General features: G+C 33.1%; 1 pseudogene; it reads left to right on the plus strand.

Moving 5' to 3' along the window:
* Nucleotides 1-1,363: 1,363 nt before the first annotated feature.
* On the plus strand, nt 1,364-1,501 carry LOC149170517 (U4 spliceosomal RNA; annotated as a pseudogene).
* Nucleotides 1,502-11,211: the final 9,710 nt, after the last annotated feature.

The following is an 11,211-nucleotide window of genomic DNA, read 5'->3' on the forward strand; positions in this document are numbered from 1 at the left end:
ACTAACCACCTAAATAATGTTTGGATGGAATTTGACAAATTCTTGTTGACTCAATGATAATGAATCCAGAAATATCAAATTGAAACTATATTACTAAATTTCTAAAACAACACATTCTTATATATTAATTTTTTTCACATTTGGAATTAATCTAAAATCATTTTAATTATTTATTAATAAAAGAATAGATTGTTAATATCATAAGGTAATCCTTGTGATTATGATTAGGTACGTTTTAAATAATAATAAAAAATAGTATTTTTTAAGTTTATATTTTTCAACATAATTTTTTATATTTATATATTTTTTTTAATTATTTGAATTTCTTAATATTTATTGAGATAGTATTTCTTATTTAATAATGTAATTTTTAATCATAGAGTAATCATAATATTTATAATTTATATTTTCTTCACCATTAAAAAAATGTATTTCTAAAACAATTAATTTTATATGTCTCCATTATTTTAAAAAAATAACCATATATAAGTTGATCTTAATCTTAAAACTCAATTATTATATTTATTTTATGTATTTATAAATATTTTTAATGGTTTGTCTAAAACATAGATGTTTAGGAATTTTTGGTTGGAATTTGACAATATTTTGTTCAATTAATCTTAATTTATATTGTTTACTCAAAAACTTGTAATTCCAAACAATCTTGTCCAAATTATAAACAATAGAAAATCTCACAACACCAAAATATAATTATATTAAATTTAAATAGAGGAGAATGATCTAACAATCACATGGGTATTAAATGAATTTTAGTTGGAGAGGTATTTAATGTCAATTCAGACCTAAGGTATCAAAGTTTTGTCAGTGAATGTTTACAAGTAACATGAATTTATTAAAAGATTGTTGAGAAATTAGTTTGTCTTTTAATATCTCCCAACTCAAATGACCATTAGTGATAGTGTAGTGAAAGTGAGAAACATCTTCTCTAATGCTAACATCTTCTCTAAAGCTTGTGCACTTTAACCTAATTATTCCAATTCACCCAATATTTTTTACCTATTTGATTAAATTGTACCAGTTAACCACTAAAAAGTTTCAATACATAAAAGTCATCCTCATTTTTTTCATATTTCAATATCCATATATAATTAACTCAACAAAATCTTGTTTTTAATACTAAACTCATAACCTTAATTTTTAAAATACTACTTAATTACCATTTACTTCCACATAAATATAAACAAATAAATTTCCATATATTATTAATTAATTATTCACATATCATTGAAAAAAACTATGGATGTACTCTTTAAACATTATAATCATCCAAATAATTGAACATTCACACATCTCACAATTCAGAAAAATAAATACAAAGATTGGGAACAAATGATACGTAGCCATCTTTGCTCTTGGGGCAATGACGCATCCAGTGAGGTAAAACCGAAGAGCGTCAATTGCTGGTTGAAAGCTATTTCCAGCCCCCCCTCGTTGGCTTGGGCTACGCCTTTTTGGGAATTGCTGGTTAAGTTATAATATTGTCGTATATGGAATTTGTTGGCCTATGTTAAAATTGGGAAGATATTTCTTCGTGGATGTTCAGGGTTTATTTAGGACTGGGTGAAGAAATGGTAAGTTCGGTAAGATATTTCTTAATGTATGTGGATGAATTAGTCTGGTTACCAGAATACCAATATTACAAGAGAACTTGCATCGCTGGTTTATTACCATTTGGTTGGTTTTTTCGCGAAGTTTGTAGGTTAAATCCGCGCCCCCCATCGTATCGTGAAGGAAGGGGAGGGCATGCGTGCGGCTGTGTAGGGGATATATAAAAAAAGGGTTTAGTTAAGATTGATTAAACATTGTGAGAGGGGGTCGAACCAGGAGTTGCATCCATCAGGAAGAAGAAACACAACTATAGATAGTCAGAACGTTTAATCAAATCCCATGCTTCAGTATATGGAATTCACAACATTGCAAACTACAAAGCTCCGTTCGATTTAAAGCATTATTATTAAATTATAAAATAATTCAAAGTAAACACTCCAACCCTAGGTTTGTATATAAAATAAAATCTTAAGAGAATAATTTATCGTGCTTTTAAGCATCAATTTAAAAGTTTATTGTGTTTTTTGCACATCAATTTAAAAGTGGCAACAAAAAGTATTGAAAGTTATAACATAGAAGTAAAATATTAAAGATTTTCAATTAAGTATCCTATCCACACTAAGGATATGAAAGGTGTTTATATGATCCCTTGTTCCTTTGGGACCCTTATATTGGGGAGACTCGTCGCTCCATCAATCAAAGGATTAGCGAACAATCAGCGGATCTTAAGCATAGGAGAGCTAAGTCTTCCGCTTTAGCACATGATGATAAAACCAATCATCATTTTTGTATTGAAGAGGCTAGTGTTATTGCTAACGTTTCACATTTCCATCATCGAAAGCGCTTGAGATTGAAAAGAGGTCAAGCAATCTCAATAAGGAGGATGGCTGGAAAATTAGTAGCTTTGGGTCCGAGCACTCTCTTAGTTTTCCACCCTCCTCTTTAGGGTGTCTTTATTAATATTTTTATTTTATTTTTATTTTTATTTTTATTATTTTTATTTATTTATTTATTATTATTAATATTGTTTTTTTTTAATTAATTAATTTTTTATTTTTTTATTTTATTTTATTTTATTTTTTATTTTTTATTTTTTATTATTTTTTTTTCATCATTATTTTTTCATTTAATTATTTATTTTTAAAGAGTTAATTTTTTCTTTTCTGATTATAAGGTCCTTTGGGTCTAATTTTTCATATGAATTCTAATCAGCTTATTATTTTAATAATTCTCTCATTTCAATTATTTTTATATATGTAGAAGGTCCTTTGTATAACCAATTCTCCATTTTAATTCTAATCTACTTATAATTTTTAACTAATTTTACTTTATTTTATTTAGATATTATAAAATCCTTTATGTAACTAATTTTCCATTTAATTATTAATTAACTTATAATCTTTGATAATACTTTTTTACTTTATTTAGGCATTTAATTTATTCATATATTATTTGGTCCTTTATTTAACTAAAATTCCTTTTAAATAATATTTAACTTATAATTTTTAATAATATTTTTTTAACTTAATACCCTTTAAAATTATTTTTTATATATATTCTAAGGGATTGGTCCTAAATATTAATAAAATAACTTTGACCCCGGTCCTAGAGTCAAACTAGCCGTTGGTCAAGTTAGCCGTTGGAGGCTATGCTCGGACTATTTAACTTGCTAAGCTTGATCTGGTTCTTCAACTTGTCGTGACAATGAACCACACTAGTTGGTTCGAAACTCGTCGACAAATGGTATTCCATGTGATTTTCACCGAAAAATCTCTCACAAACTTGATATGGATCACATAAGCCTGAACTCTATGATTTTCAATTAATTTTTCACAATCTTAACTTTTAATAAACTATATTGGTTTTAGTAGATATTAATCATCATCATTATCATTTAGTTTCACATAAATTATGACCCAAAGTTAGATTTTCTTTTTAAAAATAATCAATTTAAAACTATATTTTGGTCCTCCAAATAAAAAATCAGTTTAAAGTTAAAAAAAAGGATTATCTCATAGAAAATATTTGTTTATTTAAACCTTATATATATATATATATATATATTAAGTGGAAGTAAGAGAAGTAAAGAAGAAAAATGAATTATTTAATCTAAGAATATAAAGGAGTTTTGAAGTATAAAATGGAAAATTCAAAAATGACATAATAGAGAATCTTCTATCATGCTTTTCCAATCCGGCATTGTAGACTAATTATATTAAAGGGAAATATCTAAGAAAAAACAATTAATTAGTAAACTAATTATTAATTCCATAATCAAATAGAGAAGGAAAAGAAGATATTTATCATTATCTATTAATATATTAGTTCATCCATAAACTCAAAAATCAATTTAAAAAATTAATTTATCCTTCCTTTAAATTAAATTTTCTAACTTAAAAACTTCATAATCATTAGATTATTATATATTTGAAATACAGCTCCTCGATACATCATTAATATCTTAGAATATCTATTTACCCATCCCTTGATGATGGACTCACTTGGTAGTCCGAAACGTTGGGTTCATAAAACTCTATAACAGGTCATTCCTCCTCTATCAAAAATATTTCCTCACGTGTATGCATTCATTATTTAATAATCTCATTATATATCAATATCTACATATGCGTATTCAACACATTTCTTCACTATTTTATTTCAATATCTACATATTCACAATATTTGATCATCAATTTATCTCAATATCTAATTATATTTTATATTATAGTTGAAGTAATTTTATAATTACATAATTTATATGCTCCAAACCATTTTATTATAAAGTAAATTATGGGAAAATAGTGAAATTTACCGATACAATTCTATGAAATCTTTTGATATGGATAAAGAAAGAATGTTTTCGAGATAGGTACAAAAATATACAATAAGATAGCATGTAATAGTTGGTACAATGAAAAATACAAGTCATAAGAAAAGAAATTATTAAATGGCAATTGAAATGAGGAGATTCATAAAATGAGTGAATGCCAAAAAAACCTTATGCATACTGGAAATAATTCTTCTTAAAAAAAATACAAATTAATTGGCATTGTAATTTTTCATCCTAAAAGAATGTGAATATAGTTACATTGACAAAGTTTATTGCTAGGGAAAAAATTAAAGATTAAATGATAACATATGTTTTCTAGCTTAATAAAAAAGAGATTAAGGAAAATTTCTCCTTTGTAACTAAATGTATAATAGGTTATTTTAGAAGGAAATTTAAAGAAGTGTTAAACATGTTGTTCAGAGAAAATGCTCTTTGTCTTTGTAAATTAGTTTTTAACTTACCAGATATTTTTTATTTAGAATTGGGCACTCGTTACCAATGATTTGAAACGGATCATCATCTTATTCAGAAATACACCATTCCACTACTATCCCAAGTGTCTCTGTAAGGTGTGAGTTACATTTTGTAGTATTCCCATTATGGTTAATCCTAATAGGCGTTAATTAACAAATGGCATGGTAAATTTTTAATGGAGCTTTGTAAAAAATTAATTTAAACATGGTTTAATCATGCAATTTAGATATACAGGGAAGTTGGTGGTGTGAATTTCAATCCATTGATACTTGGATGTATATTTGGTCCCACTTATTGACCGAGCAGTATAACCAATTGACCCAGAAAAGTGAGTGAAGGCATCGTCATAGGGGCCCACCATATGGATGGAGATACAGAGCCTGTTGGAGTCAATTCTTCAAATGCAGATTGAGCAGATCTAAGTTTATCACCGTTATCAGAAGCAAGGGTGGGAACATAGCTTGTGACATTAGTTGTTTAGCCAATAGGAGAAAAAGAGATGGAGGTAGCGGTCACAGAGGAATCTACCCTTATTAATTAATTAATGGATCTATTCAATATGGTTATAAATCTGCTCCTTTAACCAGGAAAACTCTACCCACTTTTTGGATGGCTCTCAAAATGAAAGGAGTGTCGGAGGCATGGACTTATTATTACCTAAAGAGGCCGACTATACTCATTCTCTATCTAGAATTGGATATGCAACTGAACGATCTACTCTAGGATATGGACCCAAACGAAGGGAAGCTGGGGGCTCCGTGTAGGATATGGGGAACGAGCTTGATATCCATCTTCTTCTCGAACTATAATTGGAATTGGATCAGGAACTAGATACAGATCTGCAATTTAATCCGGATGTCAAACTATTGTGGTGGCCACCTTTTCCTATGCTAACCAAGGTATAAGAGCTATTGGTGGAGAAATAGGATATCTAACCGCCTCTTCCCCCACCTCTCCTCCGACGGTTTATTGTGCCTTTGTCATTGTTTACTCTACTATTGAAACCATTTCTATCGATGTTGCTCTCTTATAATGGTGATGGTACCCCTGCTTTAGATGCCTTTGCATCTCGTGGTTATGTTATAGACATCTATCTGGTAGAGATGTTGGATCACTATATAGACTTTGTGCTAATTCAATAGAAAAAGTCTATGAATATCAATCTCTTACTAAAAGGACCGGAATTTTTACTTAGTCAACTGAATCCACATCGGGATCTGCATTGAATGGATCTTATTCTCGATCATGACAGACTTTCATAGAGAGGCCCACACTATTCACTTTATCTTTGAACGTTCGTTTCCATCCAATTCCTCATGATATTGTGAAGGTGAAATTGTTGCTCGATTTCAAATTGGCTTTCGAATTAAGATAGATGAGGTAATGGCTCTAAAATAGGCTAAGCTATTGACTTTGTTCCTAGAGATTCAACTACGGTCTTTGGTACTCAGTCTGGTCGAGGCTATGAATCTCAATAATGGCTAGGATGCTCCTTCCTTTGCTTCATCTAGGTACGTGGGGCAAATAGCTCAGAGACAAGGAGAAGGGGTTTAATGAAAGGGAATAGACTGTGAGTGGCTTAGTTCCATGTCTTAATTTTTTCCTATCCCAAATGACTTGAAAACAAGCAAGGAATAAGGAAGGTAGATGGCCTTATGTTGAACATGGACCTAATTCTCTCTCCCAAGAGAAACTCTCTCTTTACATAACCCACTTCGTTCGGAAACCTATTCATGGAATTGAAGGGGCGGGTAGAGAAGTTAATGTGAGATTGGGTGGGATGTTCCAAGGAAAAGAAATTCCTCTCCCTTATGGTCGAGTGACTTTCTTCCTCTCCCTTTGATCGAGCCATCCTTCTTCTCCCTTTGGTCGAGCCATCCTTCCTCTCTCTTTGGTCGGGCCATCCTTCCTCTCCCTTTGGTCGAGTGTTAAAACCTTATCTTTTATGCAGATTTCTTCTTATTCGTGTTCTTGGGGAAATACCAACCCCATCCAATAAAAAATCCCAATTGTAAGGATCCTGCTTGATTTATGTTATGAGAGCAAGGAAAGAAATGGTAAAGAAAGCCCTGATAATAAGGATAGAAGTATCCAACTCTAAGGAAAGCAATAATCACCCTAACTGTAAGGAAATTAGTCCAATGGCGCTCCAAAAAGAGGGTTATCCTTGCTCTTACCATGAATGACTCATTGATTGATAAGGTCAAGCTTCGAATGACTCTATTATTGATGAGGGAAGTCTCTGAATTACACCTTTCTTTCAGTTTAACGGTAAGAATATAAAAGGTCTTCTAACTTCTCCTTTCTTTCAGTTTGACGGTAAGAATATAAATGGCTTCGAGCAACTCCTTTATTGCTACGGCTTCATCTTCCTATAAATGAGGAAATGCCTTTATGCCTATTTATTGACATAATTACATATATAATATTCATTAGGATTCCCTCTCTAAAGCCAGTCAATAACACTGATTTAGGAGATTTTATTATTGATACGAGAGGACTTTCTTATTGATATGAGTTCTTTCAGCCCCTATATTTTCAAAACAAAGAAAATTTTCATAATTATCTCTTTTCTACTCTTTTCCCAACTGAAGTGACAAATGTCAAGCCTTGGTTCAAAGTAGAAAGAGATGGTTCACAGGAACCCGAACATGTAGGCAAGAACTATCATTTTATCCAGTTCTACATATATGCCTTCAAGAACCTGAACATATAGATATGCATGATGGTTAGGTTTGTGAGTGGACGGTAACATCGAGGTTACCTTCCTTAGGCTTCGGGTCAGTGCTTATACATGCCTTCCCGAATAGATAGGCCTTCCCAAACATGCCTACTGAATTGATAGGATTTTAATCAGTAGCAGCACTGGTGGTTAATCAATTCAAGTTTCTTAGCTAACTTCACCTTGATGTTCTATCCAACCATTAGGGAGGTACTCATGGTTCAGTTAAGTGAATCAGTCTAAGTAGGCAGTGATATTGCTTGCTTGGAAGAATAGCGAGTAATGTTTCTTCTTCTAGTGATTAGCTATTGGTGGCTATTGGTTATTCCTTCTCAGAGCTAGGCAATATCATTTCTTTGTTTCAAGAGCTAGGAGGTGAGATAGCTTGTGAGAATAGCTATTGGATGGTTGATGGCTTGGAAGGTGAGATGGCTTGTAGGTACGGGTTAAATCCCAAGCCCCAGGAAACAATGTTTAATATAGGTTAGTAAATATCCTTTCTTTCCTTATCTAAGAATGTATATAGAAGAAAAAGGTCTCTTGAAGGATCTAAACATTGTAGTATAGGTGGCTCTGATGTAGCCATAAAGATGTACAGGAGCTATTAAGAGTCGACACCTCTCTATTTATCGTACGGGATCAAGTGCCATAAACTATCCTAACAAATACTTGTACGAGATCAACTCTTACAGAGCCAACTATTCCTCTTACACTAGTTATGCCCCATCTCATCCAAGGGTTGAGGAAAAAGAACCTACCTTAGTAGAAGACTCATTCATAAAAAGGTTGGCTCTCAGAAACCCTTCTATATAATATAATAGAATAAGCGGTAAGGTGCAAATACAGAAGTGCACAAAATTCAATATAGATGAGCATCCAAAGTGTGGAAAAACTAGTAATTAATTTGCATCCTCTTTTCTGGGATTAAAATTCCAAGGTCTTCGTCCCAAGCACTCTAGGGGGAGTGTAAGAAGGGTTTAGGGGGTGAGCAATGTAGCTAGGTCGATCACCCCCCAAAAACAAGGTCATGGGCTTCACCTCTCTTCCAAACCAAATAAAGTAGTTCTTCATGGACAAGAGAAAGACTATAGTGTACAACGGTCTAGTTAGTCAGCTTGCCTCATTTTGTTGCAGGGCCAAGGAAGTCTGCTAAAAAAAATTTTTGTACGGGCTAAGCCCCCTCTCATCCAAGCAATAATCATAGTAGATTGGGTGGGGAGCCATCAAAGGTCATGAAATAAGATAGAGAAAAATCATTGTAATGACAATAAATTAGAGCAAATAATGCACGTGAAGGTCCTTGGGGTAATATTATTGGCCTACCATAATTCATTTGATAGGATAAAATATCTATAGAAATTATATCCTTATAACATAAGGGATGGGACCCCGTAGGGAACTCAAGGACAATTAAAGACTATATATAGTCCCTAAACCCCTAGAGAGAACCAAATCCTATACGTAGTGGACTAATGTCCAAGAAAAGACTCTGGTTGAGGAAGACCAATTCTACACTCCTACACACACTCTAGCCAGCAAGAAGTTAGCCTGACAACTCACTCACAGTAACATGCTGACTAATTGATTAATGGACTACCCCTATTTATTTTCTATCTCTACCTACTGAAGTCTCTCTTTACTATTATATAATTGTTTCTACTTTAGGATATAGTATTCCAACATCTCGTAACCCCATATTTTTTACCACTTTCTTTAGCACACATGCCTGCAATCAAGTACACTCTTTGGAAACGGTTTGGTTTTGGCTTGCCATCCTTCTACCATTCTCTGAGGGATTATCATAAAGAACTATGCGATTATAAGCGAAGTGTGGTTATGGTCCCTTACCCTTGACCTTTACTTGGTTGGTTGGAACCTGCCCTGCAAGGATTTATAAATACCTTTGGTTAGTATAGGAATACGAAAAGTAGGAGAACATAAGGAACTTTAGTTGCTTGACCATAAGGGAGAGGATGCGCAATTAGGCTCTCAATAGCGGGAGAGGAATTTCTTGCTTGCTTGACCAAATCAAAGTGGAGCAAGGGTTCGTTAGCACACTCAACCAATGGGAGAGGATCCCCAAGCAGGCAACTATAATAAATCTAAGGAGAGGAAGGAAGGTCTAAATTATCCCTTGCCTCATTGAAGAGTGGTAGCATTTTCCTAGTTGATAAGTAGAAATTGTTCCTATATGATAAAAGAGGAGAAGAGAAAGGTATAAATCCCAATGAAAGGACAATAATGGTGTGAAATTCAAAGGGGTTTAGCAATTCCAAACCTAATTTCAGAAGTAGTTCCAAACCCCATTTTCAAAGGAGAAAAAAGAGATGAGAGTGCTTAAGTCATTTATTCCTTGCATCATAGGTCAAATTCAAAGGGCATGTATAAATTGTCCCTTACCTAAAAGACGATATAATAGTAGTTGCCCTAAATCAAAGGGTATCAATGATGATATAGATTCAAATGGTTGATATAGGTGGACCTTTTTGGGATATAGATGGACCTAAATGATATAGTCCTGGGTTGATTTACTTCTCGAGGTCAAAGTCAAAATAGTCGCTAAGGAGATGGGGGGGGTTTACTTTATATCCCTATCCCTATATATGGGGATAGGGCATTTTCACAAGCTGCTAACTCTGGTAATGAGCTAGGGCCACAAGATCTTTACAAGCTCTGGTGGGTGATTGGTCCACCGATTCAATTCGATGGTGTGATTTTCTTAGCTATGGTGGGGTCGGTATAAGGGGCTAGGGCCGAGATGCCACTAACTAGCTGGTAGAAGGGGTTGAGAGGACATGACATTCATCCATTCATCAAATTGAATATGTCAGCTTTAGAGTTAGGTGAGAATCCCTTGGCTAACAAATGAGTATTTCTTGGTCCCTGACAAAAGAAAATACAAGCTGTTAGGTTAGGCGAGAGAGAGAATTTCGTCCTTCCTTACCCAAGATAGAGGGATTTTGAGAGGGATTTGATATCATTGGCAACTATCTTTGTCTCTATATTCATTTCCCCCAAAGCTTCCACACCTTTCATTTCAATGAAGCTCTGTGAGAAAATATCAACATACTCCTAGATTAGAGTTACAATCTTTGCAATGGTATATTCATACTAATAATCTCGAATGATGGGTAGCTTGGGAACCTCCTCAATACCAATGTTTATAATATTTTTCTTTAGGGGTCCATTATAGTGAATATGATTACTGGTAACACTTGTGTCTTAGACTATGTGGTCCCCGTCCAATTCTTTGAATTGTAAGTGACGCAGGTATTCCACGGGATCATCCTATGTCACACCAATGGTTAGGCACTATGTTTGTTTCATCCGTAGCTCTTAAAAGTGTCATGAAAACTTACACACAATTATAGACAATAGGTTGCTTTTTGTTTCATCTATTCCTGTAGATATTAACTCTTCAGAAATTCCTTCAAGGTTTACACAAATTTATGCACCCATTTTCTAAATTGAGGTTCCCTATATCTCCCAATGGTCTTTATAGCAATCCACATGTTCCACTAAGTTTGAATTACCTCTAAATCATAACAAATGTCGATCAAAGCTCGGTTTCACAATTCTTGGTATCAACAAATCCATTCTATCTTATAGGAATTGT

The sequence above is a fragment of the Pinus tabuliformis genome, chromosome 4_2 (genome assembly GCF_031772625.1).
Source record: "Pinus tabuliformis cultivar Carrire ecotype Pingquan chromosome 4_2, CPIR1, whole genome shotgun sequence".
Classification (NCBI taxonomy): domain Eukaryota; kingdom Viridiplantae; phylum Streptophyta; class Pinopsida; order Pinales; family Pinaceae; genus Pinus; species Pinus tabuliformis.